Here is a 20,387-nt window from a genome sequence, read left to right on the forward strand (position 1 = left end):
CTGACACCCAGAACCACTCACACTGTGCTACTCAGGGTTCGGGCTGACATTGACGTTGACTGCTTACTCCTCTTCCCTCCCTTTGTGTTTTTTTCTTGGGCCTCTCCCAGTTAGAAAGAAGAGGCAGTAAATGCCTTCCCAATTCATCAGGGTAGTAAAAGACATTGGGATTCACGCCCAAAGGATTATTCTGAAACAACAATCATGCATCTGACCTCACCTTCCCTTGCACTCTATCTTTTTGGAATATAATTATGGCAAATGGGGACAGCGATTCCCTGAACATCCCTTGAATAATTCTAGTTTAGGCTGTTAATCTTGCATAGGCATAAGAGATAACCATACTCAGATTTCACATATTTTCTTGTACCCCAACCACTAAAGCATTCACTGTATCTAACATATAACATGTATATGAACCAACATACTGGAAACTCTGTCCTGGAAATTACTCTAAATAGGACTTCTTCCAATAACCAGGAATGCCAATGTCATCAGCAGACCCTTTTCCATCAGCAGCTGAATGGCAGATCTGTGAGATGCTACTGACCCATACTTGCTTGGATGGGATGAAAACCTGCTTGGCTCAATCTCCAGTAAGTTCAGCTTCAAAATATTTGCTCTTAAATGGGTGAACTGTTTTCTCCTGACCACACTGAAGCTGCCAGCAAGGGATGGACAGTTAGCTTTAACACTCATTTTCCCTGGGAAGAAATTAGTAATTTCATCGTCGTATAACAGCCAGCTGGTGTACCAGGCTGAGGCCTGATGAGGAGAGAGCAAGACCAGGGTTGGCCTAAGAGACCACAAGGGAGCCAGAGGCACGGGAAAGGCACAGCGCTGGCCTCTGGCAGAAGAGAGGGTGAGAAATGCCCTGGTTTCTCCTTTCCTCCAGCCTCCAGCCCCTGGCAGTGTTTTCCATTGGCCCAAAGCCTGATGGACAAGGGAGCTTGTGGAAACAGTCTCCCTGGGACACAGAGCAGAGGATCGAAGACAAATACATTGGTGACAGGCACAGAGCGAGCAGGAAACCATTGAAACAATGTGCCTTCCTAGAAGCTGGGCCTCGACAGGAGGCCTCTCAATATGCATTTCTAAATTCTGTTAGTCTAATACAATTCTCCAGGAGCCCTTCAGTATCACTCCTTGGAAGGGGCTGAGTTTGTTTTTGTATTTCCAGTTAGGCTGGCCTCTTGGCAGTGTTAGGATACAGCAAATAGGTTGTCGGTTGTTCCAGTTTGTGCCTTTCTGTCACTCTTTCCTTGGCTACCTACTTCAGCTCTCAATAAATTTTGGGGTCTCACAATAAATATTTCTTAAGCACCTACTATCAGTTATAGGTAGAGCTAGATTCCAAGGGGAAACAAATACAGAAACAGCAGGGACTCCATCTCTCTGGAATCCACCATCCAGTCAGGAAAATGTTAAGATACTGCTTGTTGATGTCATAGGGACAAGATGCTTTGCAGAGTCTCCAGAGAGAGACTCTGCCTCAGACACTCAAGGAACTATGAATAGAGACAGATGTGACAGATGGGTCCTGAAGTATAAGTGGGAGTTTGCAGACTGCTCTTGAAATGTATTTCCACCAGATCCTCCCTTTCTCACCTCTCCCTGAAAGAAAAGTATGAATGTGTGGTTAGAAGCATGGACTCGGGAGACTGACTCTCATTTCCATTCCTGGCTCCCCAACTAGCTATGTGATCTTTGGAAAATCACTTCTGAGAAATGAGTTAATCTCTTCCCAGCCTCCGTTTCCCCCATTTAAGCAGTGCAGATAGTAATAGTAACTACCTTATGAGGTTGGTGTGATAACTATATCAGGGTGGTCAGGGTAACTAAATGCAGTATCAAATGATCCCTAAATCGAGGGTGGCCAGATTTTGGTTTGCCCAGGACTGAGGGGTTCCCCAGGATGCAGGACTTTCTGTGCTAGAATCATTGCAATTCTAGGCAAACTGGAACAGATGATTACCCTACTAAATCTCAGTGGCTAACATAATAGAAGTTTTTTCCTGTTCACATGGATATTGATTGGCTACCTTCCATGCAGTGATTCAGGAACCCAGGCTCCTACCTTCTGGCTCCACCCAGACGAATACAATGTTGCTTTGAAGAGTTCCCTGGGCTAGCCACACGTGACTGGTCAAATCTAAGTCACATGGCTGCACCTAACTGCAAGGGAGGCTGGGAAATGTAGTTCTTTTGTTTGACTGAGCGGGAGAACCTGATTTAACAAGGACACGCAGGTCTCTGCCATGAGAATAAATGAGCTGAGAGAAGAAAAGCTCTTAGGGCAGTAACCAGCATGTGGTAATGCCAGGTGTTATTATAAGTGTTATCATTACTCCTTTTTCTCCTCCTACTCACCTACTCTAAGAGGCCCGCCCTGATCGCCCAAGCAAAGCAACACCTTCACCACCACAGAAATCTCTAACACCCACATTGATGATTTTGACAACATGAATTTCTTATTTACTTATTGTTTTCCTATTCATTACCCTCACCCCTCGCCAACGAGAATATAAATCCCACTGGAGCCAGGGCCTTGGACATCTCATATGCCCAGGCCCAGCTCAGTTAATATCTACTGCAGGAATCTGGTGTAAAGAGCAGGATGGGCCTCTCACACAGAAGCCCCTCTTTCTCTGCATCGCACAGTCTGTCTGGTTTCCCTTAGCCTTCAGTCTCCTCTGCCCCCTTCAGCTCCCATCCCTCCCTCCTTGGGAGTCATATCCAGCCTCATTTCCTGGGAACCCTGGGGTTCTCGATACCGTGTTTCCCCGAAAATAACACCTAGCTGGACAATCAGCTCTAATGCCTCTTTTGGAGCAAAAATTATTATAAGACCCAGTATTATATTATATTATATTATATTATACCTGATCTTATGTTATAGTAAAATAAAACCATATCTAATAGTAATTTTTGCTCCAAAAGATGCATTAAAGCTGATTGTCTGGCTAGGTCTTATTTTGGGGGGGAAACAGTAGCTTAATTCACTCCAGACTGCACCCAGCCTGCTTCCAGGCCAGCCTCTTGCTGCCATATCTCCAGAAACGGCCTCCTAATAAGCACTTTATTCCCATCCACACCCCACACCCTTTTTGGAAAAGCAAAGTTTGTTTTGCCACAAGTGTAATGAACACATATTCAGTAAACACCTTATGTCACAAATTGTACCAAGCTCCTCAGTATTAGACTCTGCAGATGGCTTCTGGGTACAAAATATTTATGAATCTTGTTTCAGGGGCATATGGCCTGAGAGGTGAGAGTTAACATGGATGGGTGTGACATTTCTCCCAGCATGCCTGTCTTTGCTGGGATTTCAGGGCTGCCCCCCTCCCTGTCTAGATGGCCTGTGGGGTTTGGGATGAGGCCCATGGGAAGCCCTTCCCAGAGACACAAAGCTCTGCTGGGACTCATGGCCAGGATATAAGAGAAGATTCCAGGAGGAAACAGCTGGTGGTTCATCCTCATTGGAGGCCGAGCTGCAGTGGGACAGGGGACGCAGGACAGCTTTGGGGACAACACTGGGGCCCCCACTATAGGTGCCGTTAACCTACAAGAGTCCACCTGTATGTGCTCGGCCAACATAAAAACACACAGAGTGATGGAAAGAAAAACAGAGAAAAAGGAAAAATAACCACTTAAAATGTGAAGAACTCACGTGACTCTGCACTGTGAACACACAGCAGCTAAGGTCACGGACTCTGAAGGCAGAGCGTCTGGGATCAAATCCCTCGACGTTTCTTTGCCTTATTTTCTCCATCAGAGACATAGGAATAATAATAGAACCTACCTCACACACTTGTTGTAATAATGAAATAGCTTGATATGTTTAAAACACTTAGAAAACCTCCTGCTGTACATGTAGAAAGTGCTCCGTGTTGTACTATTGTTATTGCTGGTGTTGCTGAAATCAATAACCGCATGCCCTGAAAGAACAGGAGGTGGGAACATGTACCCGTTGTTCTTCTGTGATTCAGACCATGAGCACCTTGCTCACCTCTTTAAGTACAATTCTTGTTTTTAAAAATATAAGAAGCTTTTCGTCCCCAGGGCCCCTGAAACTGCAAGTGTATACCAATGAAACAAAAACATGTCTACTGTAATTTTTGAACAATTTAGGTGTGTGCGGGGTATTTTTTTTTTAACTTGTAGCCTCCAGAACTGGGTATTTTTTAACTACACCTACCTTCTGCCATATACTTTGTCTTTAGTCAAATATGTGGGCCCCCTTCCTCAAGACCCTCTCCCTTAGACTCTACCCCTATTGAGAGGGTTGGCAGGCAACTCCAGGCTCACCAGTGCTGCCCAGAAGGTAGCAGCGAATCCTAAACATAGAAATAAATACCGTTAATCCCTTCTGGGCAGACACTGGGCCCTGGAGGCCCTGAACAGAGCTTGTTTTCTCTTTTTACAAAAGAGAGATTAGCATTTGGTAGTGGGTAAAAGACTCCCTAGGACCAACCTGAAACTCCAACCTTGATAAAAATCACAAGGTTGACAACGAATTCAGAAGGGACCAATTCTGGATGGGATACAGTGTTATCTAAATGCTGTTTCTCAGACCCACCCCACCACCCATCCTGTCTCGAGTGGTTTCTTCTCAGCTGCATGTTCACCTCAAGCATTTTCATCTGTGCGTGCCGGGCTAAAGGAAGCAGAGCCGGTGCAGACCATGCCAGCTGCCCCCCATCACCCGGGCCCAGAACAAGCATGGAACAGAGGCCCAGACTCCATTTTTCCCAGTCTGTTCCACCCCCCACTCTGCTCAGTGTCTGCAGTCTTACTGAGCTGAATGCTATTCAGCCATTTGAGGATACATAAATTTTCCTACAGTATGACCAGACTCTACTTGGGACTTCACTAAAAAATAAATAAATAAATAAAAAATTCGATGCCTCACCCCCCACTGGAGGGAAATGTTGCGTTAGCCTGGCGGAGACAGGGTGCCTCTGGATACACCAAGCATCATGGGCAGCACCATTTTTGTCTCATACACCATCCTTAGAACATACTCTTCACTGTGCCCTGGGAGGTTCAGAGGCAGAGTGGGGCCCGGATGGCTTCAATTCTGGCTAAGAGCTATTGAGCACTCCCTGTGCTCCTGCAACATTCCACATGTTTCGTGAGTATCAGCTCGTTAGTCCTCATGACAACTCCGTGAGGTCAATGCTATCACCCACACTTAACACACGAGGAAATTGAGGCAGGGGAGGCTAATTAAATCACCTGAGATAGTATGGTTGGCAAGGCGGGCAGCCGGGGTGTGAATTCCAAGGCCCCTTCTTTAAGCTACTGAATCAAAGCCTCCAAGTGGTGCGGCTTGTGTGCTGGCCTCACGGCAGAACGAAGCCATGTCCAAGGATGAACGGTCCCTGCTCCTACTACCTCAGGATGCTGATTCTGGATACCGGCCTCCGATGATAAAGGGCTGGCCTCAGCCAAGGGTGTGAGCCTGAGTGGGAACGTAACACTCTCACAGTGCCAGGTGGGGAGCGACCAGAACTCACACATGCACGCTGGCACCAGCCATTTAGAAAGCAGTTTGGCAATGTCTAACAGAATTGAAGTGCAAAGGCCAGCAGTTACACTCTTGGTGTCTCCCCAGCAGAAATGCATTTCACATGCGCACTGAGAGGCACGTCCAAGGACGTCCACTGCAGTAGCACTGGGAAGAGCCCGGTGTCACGGACAACCCAGGTGTCCATCAGCAGGGGAATGGATAAATGCAATGCAATGCGCTCACCAGAAGGCACTCCCATCAAGGAAGGATGAACAGACGTGCATCATATCACCGAGCAAAAGAACCCGGACACAAAAGAATATATTGTGAACAAGCCCACTCACATTACATCCCCAATCAGGCAACACTAAACTGTAGAGTTTGTTTACACAAGCAGGCTAAGGCAGTATAAAAATGGAGGGAAACACGGATGCCTTTACCCAGAGTCAGAATAGTGATGACTTTTGAGAACTGAGGGGGATGTGATTGGGCCAGGAGACACAGGAAGCTTCTGGGAGCATCTGTGTCTGTGGTGGGAGGGATATCTGATTGTTCACTCGATAACAATCTGTTAATAATAGTAAATATGTATTATGCACTTTTCTAGATGCATGTTGTATTTCATAATTTTAGAAAGTGTAAAAAAACCTTCTACCTTCTTCTACCTCAATTCCTAATTTCCCACTAACACTTCTTCATATAACCCCATGTTGAAAGTTCAGACAAAATCTCGTGGCTTTGTGTCACTTCGTCAATAAGTGCAGATTTGTCTCTGTCCCACCCACGTCATCCTAGAGCGTTATGGCTTTCAAAGAGGACATTCCGGTCTGTGCCAAGCCGTCCTAGCAGGATGGCTGGCGAGGGCAGGGGGATAAAGGGAGCTTGGTCTGCCTGTATTTTCAAGAGTCCCTTCCCTCAGAGCCAGCTCTGCAGCCTGAGTTCTTGAACACGATGTTTTCTGCTTTGTAAACAAAAATCCGGGGCCATGACAACTTGTTCAGAACCCTAGAGAATGCTGCATTCCTGCAGCTTCCCAGCGCAACCTGCTCTCAGGACGTCCCTCTAGCTCCCAGCCCGTCTTCATCCACACCTGGAATGAGAAAACATCAGTGTCCCATGACTAGCCAGGACCCGCCTCTCCCGAGGACGGTGCTGTGTGTTTGGACTTGCAGAACTTCGGGATTTCATTTCATTTGCTTAGTTATTTGTACTCATTCTTTCTGGTCTGAGGTAGAGACCGGGTTTTGATCCTGATGGTTGTTGTGTAATTTGAACAGCGGCTGTCTTGTTAGAAAAGAACTGGGTGCCCTGGCCCTGCAGAGACACCTGCATGGTGAGTGCTGCTTTGTGGCAGCACTTTTCCGTTTCTGGTTGGCAGGAACATTCTTTTTGGTTTCCCTTCACCTGCTTCTCCCGAGGCTCTTGCTGGGTGGAATACGATTGGAAGCCTGGAGCAAACCAATAACAACAATGGCAAATCTTGCTGGGTGCCCACTATGCACTGCGCTCCACTCCATTGTGTATGTTGACCTTTCGAATCCCCACACAACCCTCAACTTCCTCATCTGTACAAGGGGTACAATAACAGTCCCTACTCAGAGGGTTATTGTGTGATGATTAAATCTCTGAATACCTGGCTTGGCATATATAGTAAGTGCTCCATACATGTCAGCTAGGATAATCACACAGTAAGAATGGTTGTTGTTATTAGAATCATTTCTCCTTCTGTTCTCCATGGCCTCTGTCAAGGTCATGCTCCACTGCTGTGCTGGGCAGCAGAGATACCCCGCCCCCCATCCCACCCCCACTCTCATTCTAGCTTCTCACAAACCCCAAACAGAGACATACCCCCAAGGTTCTGCCCCACATGAACTCTGGGGCCCTTTCTTTACCATTTGTAGCCTCCATTCCCACCCCTCCTAGGGCAGCACCTGGTTACTGTAATTACTCATGGGCACAAGGTTTCAACCTTGAAACCCAGACAGAAAGGGGCGTAGAACATGGAACCCCCAAGGCCTGATTTGCTTCCTATGGGGACAGAAAGTCACCTTGTCATTCTTTTTTGCTGAGGAGTCCACAGGAGCTATTAAAAAGAGGAAAAAGAGAAGAGCTGCAAAATCATTTATTAATCATACCGCAATGTAAATAATCACAATGCAATGTGACACGTGCTAGAATTCATTCGACAAATGTGTATGGAGTACCTACTACGTGTCAGGCACCGTTCTAGGCTCTGCAGAAACAGCCGTGAGCATTATCCCTGCCCTCATGGAATTTAAATTGCCTTCAGAGAGACTTAGAGGCGTAAATATGTAGAGAATAGGTGGTGATGAGGACCGTGGAGACAAACAAAGGCTAGAGAGACCAGATGCTTTGTTGGGAAAATAATAAGAACCTGCATTTGTTGAGAATTCACTATGGCCCAGCTCTGCTCTTAGCACCTCTATATATAATAAATAATTTATTCTGCTCAGTGACTCTAGAATGATTCCTGTTTGACCAATGGGGAGACAAGGCACAGAGAGGTCACATTACTTGTCCAAAGACACACATCAGGCGGTGACAAAACTGGAAGAGTCACTAGACAAATGACCCCCTGACTAAGGGTCATTCCTTGGAAGGCCCCATCATGGGCCTGGTGAGTTCCTGCTGCAGCCTTCTGGAAGGACCTTTGGAGTGTCCTGAGGTTGTGTGTGAGGTGTGTTAGTCTCCCTCAGGCCAGACTCACCTATGCAGTGAGATGGGGGGGTCATCACCCGTGGACAGCAGCTGGTTAGCTCCTCCAGGCAGTTTTGCAGCAGCCAATTGGGGCTTTTCTTCCTAACTTTTATTGGTGTTATAAAACCACTGAATATGGTTTATTGCAGCCATACCCCTGGCTAAATCAGTCACTGCCTCAGCTAATGGCAGCCTTTGCAGACCATTAGCTGACCTGAGTTTTTCTTCTGGTGATGAAGGGTCCCACTTGCCAAGGGCTGATGGGGGTTTCATGGGTTCCTGCCTTATTGCTTAGTAGCTGTCTAGGTGTGAGGACAGCTCTGGCTTGTAGACTCTCTTGAGGATGAAGGCTGGAAGCGAGGGAAGCAGGGCAGTAGAGTGGAAGGACCCAAGGGGGCCTGCTCAGGCCTGGGGGTGGGAAGTCCTGAGTCCTGGCGACCCCTTTTTCTTCATTTCCCAGAGGAACAAAAAGGCCTATGCTAGACGGGCCTCAGGAATTGCTGATCTGGTCCTCACAGGTCTTAAACTGCGCCAGCATTTGGGTGTGCCAGATTGGGGAGGGCTTCACGGAGGTGGCCTGGAAGCTTGTCCTTAAAGGACTCACTGTTGGACTTTAGGAGAAATGGAAGATGCAAGGAAGGCATTCCAGGCACAGGCTACGAGAATGGAAATGAGTGAAGGGCAGAACTTGTGGTGGGGGACTGATCCAAAGCAGGGAAGTGGGGGGAGGGGGAGAGACACATCATGAGTGGCTTTAATACCACACTACAGACTTTGTGTTTTTAATTTTTTCCCCTTAACTGTGAAATCGATGCTTCATGTTGCATGCCTACCAAGGCCAGGCAAGTAGCCCAGGCAGGGGTGCCACAGCAGGACACTGGGGGCCCTGGAGGGCACCCCCCCACACACAGGGAGGCTGCCACCCATGTCCATGATTTGTGCTCACGGAGGCTGACCTGATTTTACCAGGTGCTTTGTCTTTGCAAAGGAAGTCAGAGATCTGGATCTTTATATGAGAACACAAAACTGGAAAAGACTGGTGCCTGCATGGGCAATCTCTGCCTAGCGTCTCAAGCAGTTGAAGATTTTGTCAGCAAGGGGTGGAGGGGTGGGTCCCTGGCTCAATCCTGCCTGACCTGAGTTGAATTCCTCAGTAGATGCCTGCACAGGACTTGAGGGGGTGGTGCTGGGGGCAGGGCCTCTTGCTTCCTGAAGGCATCTGGTTTCCAGCAGCCTCTCTGCATGGGGCCCACAGCATCTGGAACCACTTGTGGAGGCCCATTCCCAGTTCTCTGGGAGTGTGGGAGTCAGAGACACTCTTTGACCTTGGCTGTGACCTGGGTAGACCAGGTGAGGGAGCTGGGCCCCCCAAGCATGGAGTCTGGCTCCAACCCACTGACCCATCTACCCATTGGCCACTCAGACAAGCCTGCCCAGGCGAGGGCAGCTCCGACTGCAGCCCTGGAGCCCCAGGGCCGCCCGTGGTGCATAGATTAGCATATATTATTTAATCAAGGTAAATCCTCACTGCCTGCCCTTCCCTGGGGACAGAGGAAGGAGCAGAGCTATCAACTGGAGGACTTTTCCCACTTAGAATCTTCTCAGGGATGGGGTACCCTGGGCTGTGAGTGGAAAGACAAGTAGCTAAGGGCAGGACGAGGGGGTGGGTACATGGAACAGGACAAGCCAAGATTGCAGGGACTGAGAGAGCCCAGGAGTGGAGCTCAGAAGATCTAAGCCCAGCTGTTGATTTCTGTCTCCCTCCTGTTTTCTCTCTGGAAGAGTTTGGGAGTGAGTGAGGGGGCAGGAACACGGGGACACTTCAGGAGTGGCCAGGCCTCTTAGGGTGCAGTGATTGGGGTTGGGGACATCCAGAGGTAGTCTGTAGGGCTTTGCTCCTGGAGGATGGAGTGGGAGTGTCAAGGAGAAGAAAAAGTCATGGGGCCAAAGCCAAGTGGGGTTGCCCAGTGTGGCGGCAGAAGCAGCTGGTCCTTGTGGCAGCCAAAGACAGCCCTCAGTGGGGGGAAGGGGTGGGAAACAGAGACCCTACCAAGGAAACTGTCGGGAGACTTTGAAGAGAATGGGGTAGCAACAGGAAAGCCCCAGGCGTGGCCTGTAAACAAGCAGGCAGGGAGCAGAGGGGGGATGTCTGAGGAAGTGGCCTGGGTCTGAGCGTGGAAACTTCGCCAGGTGATAGGGTGATAACAACAGCCGATGCTGAGAGCCGAATGTGGTCAGGGCTCTGGTGAAGTGCTTTACCGGAACAACGCCTTCCACTTTCCTCAAAACCTCTGAGCCGGGTGGTTCTACGTATCATGCCCGTGCTGCGATGAGGCAGCTACGAAGCCGAGTGGTTTGTCTGAGAACACGGAGCCAGGGTGGGCGTCTGGCGCCAGCCTGCAGCTCTGCCCCACAGTCTGCCTCCTGGGGGGAGCTCAGCCCAGACTGGCATGACCTCTTCAAAGGCAAACGCTCCATGGCCTAAAAGGGCCCTTCACAGAGAAGGGAATGGAGAGAGAACGTGGCAAACCCCTGGCCTGGGCAGCCCCAGGCATGTCCTCGGCACAGCCAGGTGACGGCATATCCAGGACCTTTGTGATGGCACCAGCGACCCAGAAAACCAGATACAAGCTCCCAGGCAGGTTTCATGGGAATCTCGACCCCCTTCCGTCCCCTCATCTCTCCTTCTGACTCCTGGGCAGAAAGTCATTTCTGGTCACCAGGACGTCAGTGTGGTCTGGGAGCCAGTCGGGCTGGGTCTGTGAGGGGCGTGTGTGTGTCTCCCCCAACACACACAGTCACACGCATAGTCTCATTCACGCGCTTATCAAACACACACTCACGCGCACTCATTCCACCAAATCTCCTCCTCAGAGGCTACGTCCTGGCCCTGGCCGCGACAACATCATCCCAAGCCACAACATACAATTCGCTGCACACAAACACAGCCACACACGTCTTCTCATCCCTTAGGGAGCACACAAATGCACCCACTTGTCATCCAATGCGTGGTCACACAGTACATCCCCAGGGGGACTTTCTGAACATAAACATCGGTTTCTGTTCGGTTCCCATCGGTTCTCATCCATCAAACCTCTCCTGAGCTCCCAGTACTTCTTTGCAGAGCTGCCTGTCAGGTGCCCTGAGGAACCAAGGAGGAGCCATCGAGTCGTTTGGGGGCTGGGAAGGCTGCCAGGGAAGAGCAGGGTTAAGTCAGGTCTTGAAGGATGAAAAGGAATTTGCCTGGAAAGGTGATAAAACTGATGATTCATTCATTCATTCATTCAATTTTCCTTTAAATTATATCTTTATTGGTTTGTGAATCGTCTCTTTCCCCCAGTAGAGTAGAAGCTCCACCAGGGCAAGACTTTTGTTTTGTTCATTGCTTTGTCTCCAGGGACTTGAACAGGATTTTATATATATCTCAGCTCTGAATAAATCCCGTTGAGTCAATGAATGCATACTTTAATCCTCCCCAAAAGATTCTGATGGAGGTGATTTGTCTCCTATTTGACGTGATGAATTGTTTCAAAATGTTCATGAGGAATAAGGACCTTTCTGCCTCTTTGTGGAAAAGAAGATGAAATTACTAGGTTTTTTTTCACCTGGAGAGAGTGGCTTGGAATAAGTGAGTAAGGACGGCAGAGGTGAGATTTGAAAATCTGTTGATTTCAGAGTTATGGAGAGGGCAGAGGGTGGGAGAAGGATGAAGGAAAGGAAAGAGGAAAGGAGAAACAGAGGGAGGGAGGGAGGGGGACAGGAACTGAAGAGCAGTGAGACTTGAGGCTCTGAGAACTAAGTGACCTTGGCCATCAGGCCTACTTTCTGAACGTCAGCTGGAATGAACCAGCCCGGACCAGCCCGGAGGACAGAAGGGAGGATGGAAATGTGTGAATCTCATTATCGGGTGGTTATATACAAATCTCTGAACCTTGCTTGTGTGTTAACACAAGGACTAGATTAGAGCAACGTTTTTCAAAGTGTCCTCCATGGGGGGAGTTCAGGTGGCACCCAGACACACATTTTAAATTTTAATAACCATTTATCAGAAATAAAAGAACTAGCAATAATGTTATAATTACTATTACCTTCTGCAAGTGAGTCGATGTAAAACTGGTTTGAGGAGTTTTACCATGCACAGGTGAGATGCTGGAGCTGGAGGGTGTAAATGATGGAATTTGGGAAACATGGACCTAGGTGACCTCAAAGTAGGCTTCTGGCTCTGTGGTTTTAAAGTATGACAAGATCTGGTTATCAGGCCAGTAAGTGAGTTAATTTGAGAGGGGGCCCACATGAAGTTTCCTGTACCCCTCTCTGCCCTGCTCCCTGGAAGAGCAAGGAATTCTTATAAGGTCTTACTAGAGTGAGAGGCTGGACCTCCATCCTCATGAAACCAAGAGGCATCCTCAGTGGACGAGAACAGCTCTGATTGTCGAACGCTTTAGACTCGAACTAAGGTAGACTCTGCACCTTTGCCCTGGCTGTTCCTGCCTTTTGGGTCACTTCCCTGTGCTTCTCATTTGGCTTCTCCTTCTCGTTCAGATCCCTGCTCACATGTCACCTGCTCAGAACAACTGACCTGGCGTGCCCTATGACACATATGCCCACCCACCCTCATCACTTTCTTACCTATGACTTGGTCATATTTCCTTGGCTGGAATTATCTTCTTTGTCAACATGTCCATTTCATGAGGGAGGGGACTACATCTGGGGTGCTCACTGTTGGCACCTAGTAGGGCCTCTGATTTTTGCTGAATGATTAAATGATGACCGTGCAATATTCTGATTATCTTCCTCTACCACTTAAACATGGTTTTTGTTACATGTTCAAGACATGCTAGGGTTGTACTTTTTTCTCTTCCTTCCAGGGCAGACCTGTAGGGCCTTTCTACTACAGCTAGAGCTGGCATCAGCGTGTTTTAATAACAACAAGTAGAGGGAGAACAGGAGGTGGCGCTGAACATTCTTTAACCAGAACCTGTGCCTATGGTTCCCGCAGAGCTCCTCAAGGACCCCCACACATCTGCCCCTGCGTTGGGGGTCCTGGGCAGCCAGGCCCCAATGGCCAGGAAGGAGGCCCCCGTTCCTGTGGATGACTGGAAGCTTTGCTTTCAGTGTTTGCACTCAAGCAAAGGCTTTGCAAAGGCAGAAGCTTCCAGGGCCAGGCGTGGCTGCTCATCAAGGTTGCCAGGCTGGGTGATCTCCATGGAGACCACAGAAGCACATCTGTTCCCTCTCACATCGCTGGGAGGGTGTCTGCTGTGAATCTAATGCCTGGGCCTGGAGCCATCTCCGGGAGAGTATCCCTCGACCTTCACCCGCACCCCCAATAGAAACCCAGGCTGGGTGCCCCCTGCCCATTGGGAGGATGAGAAGAGGGGCAGCGTCTGTTCTCCCTGGGAGATGAACAGCTTGGGAGGCAGGGCAGATAGAAACAGGGCTGGGCACTGAGTGGCCCCTGAGGGACTCTGCGGCTGTCAAATGTGCCCCAGCACATGCGACCCCCATGAGTCTGGAGTGGGGACACTGCTCCAATCAGCTGCATGCTCGTCTGTCTCTGGAAATGCTCCTGATAGAGAAGGGGCTCTCAACCCAGGATGACATTGTCCCCCACGCTCAGAGTCCATTGGACATTGTCCACGACTTGGTTGCCAGGATTTGGGGGGAGGGTACTACCAGCATCTAGTGGGCTATATGCATTCGCTAGGGCTGCTGTAACAAAGTACCACAATCTGGGTGGTTTAAACAACAGATATTTATTGCCTCACAATTCCAAGGGCTCTGAGGAACAATGTGTCCCATGCCTTTCCCCTGGTTTCTGGTGGTTTCCTGGCATTATGTGACAGTCCTTTGTTTATAGAAGCATCACGTGATCACGGCCTTCATCGTCACATGGGACTCTCCCTATGTCCATTTGTGTCTCCAACTGTTTCCTTTTGTAAAGGACAGCAGTCATTTTAAATTAGGGGCCCATCTTATTCCAGTATGACTTCATCTTAACTAATTACACCTGCGACAACCCTATTTCCAAATTAGGTCACATTCTGAGGTACTGGGAGTTTGGACTTCAACCTATGGATTTTGGGAGCCACAATTTGACTCATAATACAGGTGGAGGCCAGAAATGCTGCTAAACATCTTGCAATGCACAGGACGGTCCCCACACAACAGAGAGTCATCCCACCCAAAACTTCAATTGTAATGAGGTTGAGAAACCTTGTGAGAGAGACTGGAGTCCTGGAGAGCAGGTGACTCAAGGCAGAGGTGCGGCCCAAATGACAAAGCCACTTTTGCTGCTGGGAGCTATGCAAACATCCTGTTTGTTTCTTATGCAGCTTAACCTAGCCCATTTTCTGACTGATGCAAACTCCCTGGAGCCTTTTAACTGGATTTGGAACCCACCCCAGTTGCAGCAGGATGAAATGCTGTGATCGTTTAGTGATGTCTGCCATAGAGCAGGAAGGAAAAGTGACCCACACGTCCTCATATTTACTGTTTCTAACCTGTCCAACTCAGAAAGATTCTTTGTCTAAAGTCACACAACTCACAAACTAGTGCTAGCCCATTGTAAGTGTTCCCTAAATGTTTTCTGGGAAAATGAATAACCAGTAGGAGTCAATATCAGTTCTCTGGTTATCTTTCTATGCTGCTAGGTCACATCCCCAGAGAATGTCATGCTCCCACAGTATCTTAAATGCTGGGACCGAGAATGGACTGTTCCACAAATTCTAGTGTTCTCTTAGCAGCAATTGCTTGGGGACAATATAATCTCAGGTCCTCATCTCAGAGGCTTGACTATAAGGTTTAATGTGTATTTTTCTCCAGGTGATTTTCTTCATCTGGAAATTCGAGATGAGACTCTCTACTGGTGGTATTTCAGGCAACAATGAAGATGTGGGGAAGGTTCTGGAGAAAAGAGACGGGCATACATACTCTTGGTGCTTCTGGAATTACTACAGGCAATTGAAATGTGAGTTGAATTCATTTCTCACACCAAATACGTCAGGACAGTGTGTGGCTCATTAAGAAGAAGGATGAGCAGGACACACGACTGGATTTTAATGCTTAAAAAATGACTTCTCTGTCTGTTTAAGGATTACTATTCCTTGAAGAATTCATCGCCATGCGATAAGTGCTAATACCTTATTTCTTCGGGGACTCTGCAGTCTGGAGTTGGAATTGATTTTGAACAGAATAAAATAATTTGCTTTTTATCAGCATCCTCCACAGAAAATTGTTTGCGGCCAGTCTGGGCCTCGGAGGAGAATGCTTTTACCTTCACCTCCTTAATCCCTTTCGTAAGATTCCTAAATCACCACCCGTCACTCAGCACCACTCAGCCAGAAATGACCAGCTCTCCGTAATAATAAAAACAGAATTACGGCCGCTGTCACCTCCCGCTGATGGCTCCTTTAGGGACAGATGAGAACGAGACTTCAGAGTCAGCTGTCGTCAAGAATGACAAGGACCTGCGTCCTGTAGGTGAGGGCTGGTACTGGTCTCTGAGCTCTGAACTCCCAAAATCAGAATTAATGGCCCTTTCCTGTACCTTGGAGGTGGCAGGCAAACTGCTGACTGACAGACTGCTGATGTGTTTCATTTGGTTTTTTTAAAAAATAGCTAAGTCACCAAATCTAAAAGTTGGGAACGTCCACATAAAATGCGGGATCTTACACTCTTCTTGAGTGTAAGGTTAGAGCCCTGCCTTTGGCTGGTGCCAGGTGCCTCTCCAGTTCACCCCAGCCTTCTCCACTCCCTGGAGGCTTCTTCACTCTTTGTGTCACCTGCCTGGTCTGGCACCACCTGGGTCAGAGAGCCAGCAGCCCTCAGTGAGCAGTTCAGAGCTTAGCCTCTGCAGACAGACAGACTGCCAGCCTTTACTACGGCTCTCATCAGTACTAGAGGGGTGATTGGAGACACATGACTTATTTTTGTGTATCTCAGTTTCCTCATCTACAAAATGGGTATAATAACAGCACCTGTCACTGGGAAGAGTAAATGAGTTCGTGTACATGGCAGGCAGTTGGAACCACTCCAGACTCACACGGAGCCCCGTGCACGTGTGAGCTATCTCTGCATTGCTTCTGTGTGATTGGGCCTTCATGCCATTCTCCTCATCACCTTAGACTGTGCAGGGGATTGATTGAGTTGTGGCCTCCGAGAAGGTATGTCCAAGTCCCAAACCCCAGGAGCTATAACTGTGACCTTATTTGGAAAAAGGGTCTTTGTAGATGTCATTAAATGATGGATCTCAAGATGAAGTCATCCTGGATTAACCAGGTAGACCGTAGATCCAACGACAGGTGTCCTCATAGGAAAAGGAGGAGAGACATGCACAAGAAGGCTGAGTGAAGATGGAGGCAGAGGCTGGAATGGTGCTTCCACAAGCCAAGGAACACCTGGAAGAGGCAAGAAAGGATTCCCACCTATAAGCTTTGGAGGGAGCGCGGTCCTGTGAACGACTTGATTTCAGACTTCTCGCCTCCAGATCTGTAAGAGAATGAAGCTCTGTTGTTTTAAGCCACCCAGTTTGTGGACATTTGCTACAGCAGCTACGGGAAACTAACAAGGATGGGATGGCAGGTTTTCCATGGGCACCATTTCTATCCATCCCTAACCCAGCTTTGTGCCTGGTGCATTCGTACTAGGACCTGCTGGGTCCACTCCAGAATACATTTCCGTTGGGAAAACGTATTTATGGACATCTGTTAGGGACAGAGGGGGCCTTTGTAAGGCAAATCACGCTGGGACCTAGAGCACAGGGCTGGGGGCTTCCCTGCCCTGACAGAAAGGCACAGAGCAGCGTGCCTCAGGGGGGGAAAATGTTGCTCGTGAGTTTGGAAAGGGATGAAAGCGGCTGCCTGCTTCAGCCTAGTTCATCCACCAGAATTATGTCAAGACCAGCTTTCCAATATGCCTGGCCAGTGCAAAATGGAAATGTGGAGCCCCTAGAGAGAGTGAAGGAACAGAAAGGTCAAGTAATCTTCCAAGGTTGGTTGTAATGGGCCCCTTCCCTCCTTCCCTTCAGGCAAGGAATTCCCAGAAAGCTGATATGTTGCACTTCACATGTGTGAAAGCCTTTATCCCTCTCACGTGGTCAAACCTGTTAGTCGTCTCGTGTTACAGATAAGGAAACTGAGGCACACCTGCCCAAGGTCACACAGCTTGTGAGTGGCAAAGCCAGGATATTAACCAAGGAGGCCACTCTAGGATCCATGCAGAAAACCCCAGTTCTCTACAACTTTCACTGAACGGGAAACTACATGCACCTGTGATTTCTGATTTGTCTAGTATTTTGATAACTAGTCCTAACTCTTCAAGTAATTGTGCCCATTTTAATGCAACTGCATGGAATTTAGTGTTGTTTTAGCATAAACGTGATCAGGAAACCACATTTGTTTTTTGCCCAAAGGAAAAAAATATTACAGGAATTTGCCAAGAAATTTCGGGGGATCGAGGTTTTAAGAAGGAATCACCTGTGTAATGAGGTGGAAGGTTGGGTTTCTCAGTTCTCTGAGGTCAGTACATGTTCTGGTCTGACTCTCTCTCTGCTCCTGTCCGTACTGCCCACTTTTTCTCTGTTTTGTTCACTGACGTCTCTATCTCCAGCTCTGAGCACAGCACCCACCATGTACTGGTTGTTCAAAGAATCTCTTCCTCTCTGTGCTTCAGTCTCTGTCTTTGTCTGTCTGTCTGTCTGTCTCTGCAACTGACTTCTCAAGGCTTGGTTGAGGGAGTGTCCCTAAGAAAGACCCCTGATGCTGAGCTGTCCAGATAGAACAGGAACCAGGTGGGGGCTGTGACTCAGGGCCCCCACCTCAGTCCCATCACTTGAGAAAGAAGACAAATGGGTCCAGACCCGTGGTGATCAGTGCCTGATTACCTGTCTATGGGACGTTGATTTATAGGTAATTTTCCTCCGAGACTCTGAATTGCAGCTAATTTACCGACAGTCTTAAATCACCCCTCCCCCCACGCAACGCAGCAAGGCGAGGCACCATTTATCAAGTGCCCCCTGTAACCACTGACTTGATTAAAACGAGGATGGGAAGAGAAATGCCCGCCTCCGTGCCAAGCGAGGGGGCTCAGGCAAGAGCTGGCTGTGTAATTTATCCAGAAACGGTGGCAGCCCACACACGGCCCGCTTAATTTCATGTTTGGCTGCTGATGGGTTTTCATTTATAGATAATATAAACAGGTTGACAGGGCCCTAATTAACTGATCTGCGGTCCTTTGGGAACAAATGGTTATTAATATTCATAAACATTTGTGATACTCAGGCAGATCCCTGGCCCTGCCATGATCATATGTCCTCAACTGCATGCACCTGTGATTGCTGATTTGTCTCTTGCCCGTGGACACTGGAGCGCCTTGTCAGATGCTGAGGCTTCCTTGCCAGGAGACACGTCCATCTCTTGATCAAAGCGTTCGTGCAAGATTTGCTAATTACAACTTGCTGAATTTTCTACAATCCTTTCTTCTTCCTGGGTGTCCTGGTCCCAGCTCTCCTCCAATCCCACCCCCTGAATCTCCCTGAGACAAGCTGAGAACACTCCCTCCTCTGGGAAGCCTTCCTGGATTAATCTGTCCCCAAGGTGATGCCATCTCCCTGTAGTGCAGTATAATTGTTTACATGAGCATGTGTTGTTTAATGTTTTCAGGTGATTTTATCCAAGAATGTTCAGCCTCATGCACTTTTCCTACAGTCAGGGACCAAACAAGCTCTTCTTTTTGCAATGGAGTCCCATCTTATGCAAAGTCAGTTGAGTGGTGAAAATTAAATAACCAAGCAGCAATAGTTGGCATCTACTTTCTATAGATTTTCTGAGCTTTCCTGGACTGTTCAGACATCATGGCATCTAGGGCCTGGGGCACCCACCCCTCCACGCGACTGAAGGCTGGCTGGATCCCCACGTATGTCTAGCTCTTCTCTGCTCTTCCCTCTCCCTCCACGAGTGCACTTGAATTTGTCGGTGAGTTAGATGTAGTCTGGTGCAATTACCCGCTGTGTTCTCCCTGGCTCATACCTCGGACGCATTTAGCAAACATCGGTTTAAAAGAGTCGTTCATCAGTCCCCCGAAAGGTCGAGCCACATTGTGGACCAGCAGTGTTTTTTCGTATTCATGAATTTATGGAAAGCAATAGGCCGGAAGAGGCATCAGAGTTCTGCCCCACCGCCCCCCACCCCCAGCACAGGATGCTGTATCAGAGAGTCCTCTATGCTTGATGCCCTGTCATCGTCACAAAGCCTTCCAGTTACACAGTGCCCTTTGCGTCCAGGACGTCACACATCAGCTTCTGGAAACTGGAATTACATTCGGAAGTGGTGAGGTGCTTGCTGACAGTTTATTCTTCTCTCCAGGATTTTCATTTCCTCTTAAGCATGATGGTCCTGCAGGTCCCAACCAGTCTCCACCCAGCTCTGCTGTGGAGCCACGGGGATGAAGGCACCTCCTCTTTGGGAAATAAGGGGATAGCACCCCACTCTGGGTTTGGCTCAGGTTCTAAAATGAGTAAACAAAGTCAACATCAAGTGTAGGAACAACGGAGTGTACTCAAACCTCAGAATAGTACTCCGCATGGGTAAGTGAGCCCATTTCAAGTGGCCCTGGGCAACTGAGACACAATGATGGAAAAGCAGGTTCATCTGTCACCTCCACCTCTCACCAGGTGGGGCCCATGTAGGGGTATGGCCAGCTGGGTCAGTTACATGCATTTAAACAGTCAGTGTCTAATGACTAGCATTACAGTTACTATTATATTTGTTATAAAACTACAGATAGTCTCCCCATGTTTTATGTTCTGTCAAGTGTATCCAGCTGTAGTTATGTCTGATGCAACTCCACTGTAGTCTTAACAATAAAAATATCTGCTTGAAGGACTCTTTGGTAGGTTTTCGAGAGCCCTGGGTGGGACTGAGGAGACTTGGATGGTGGACCTGTCTCTTTCATTTATCGACCGTGGGACGTTGGAAAGTCATCAACTATTTCTGAGACATAGGTTCTGATTTTTCTAGGCTAGTGTCTCAGCTGGGGATGATTTTGCCTGTGGGAGACATTCGGTGATAATTTGGAGACATATCTTTGGTTGTCACTACTTGGAGGGGGAGGGTGCTCCTGGTATCTAGTGGATAGAAGCCAGGGATGCTGTTAACCA

This window comes from Rhinolophus hipposideros (assembly GCF_964194185.1).
Source record: "Rhinolophus hipposideros genome assembly, chromosome: 22".
Taxonomy (NCBI): domain Eukaryota; kingdom Metazoa; phylum Chordata; class Mammalia; order Chiroptera; family Rhinolophidae; genus Rhinolophus; species Rhinolophus hipposideros.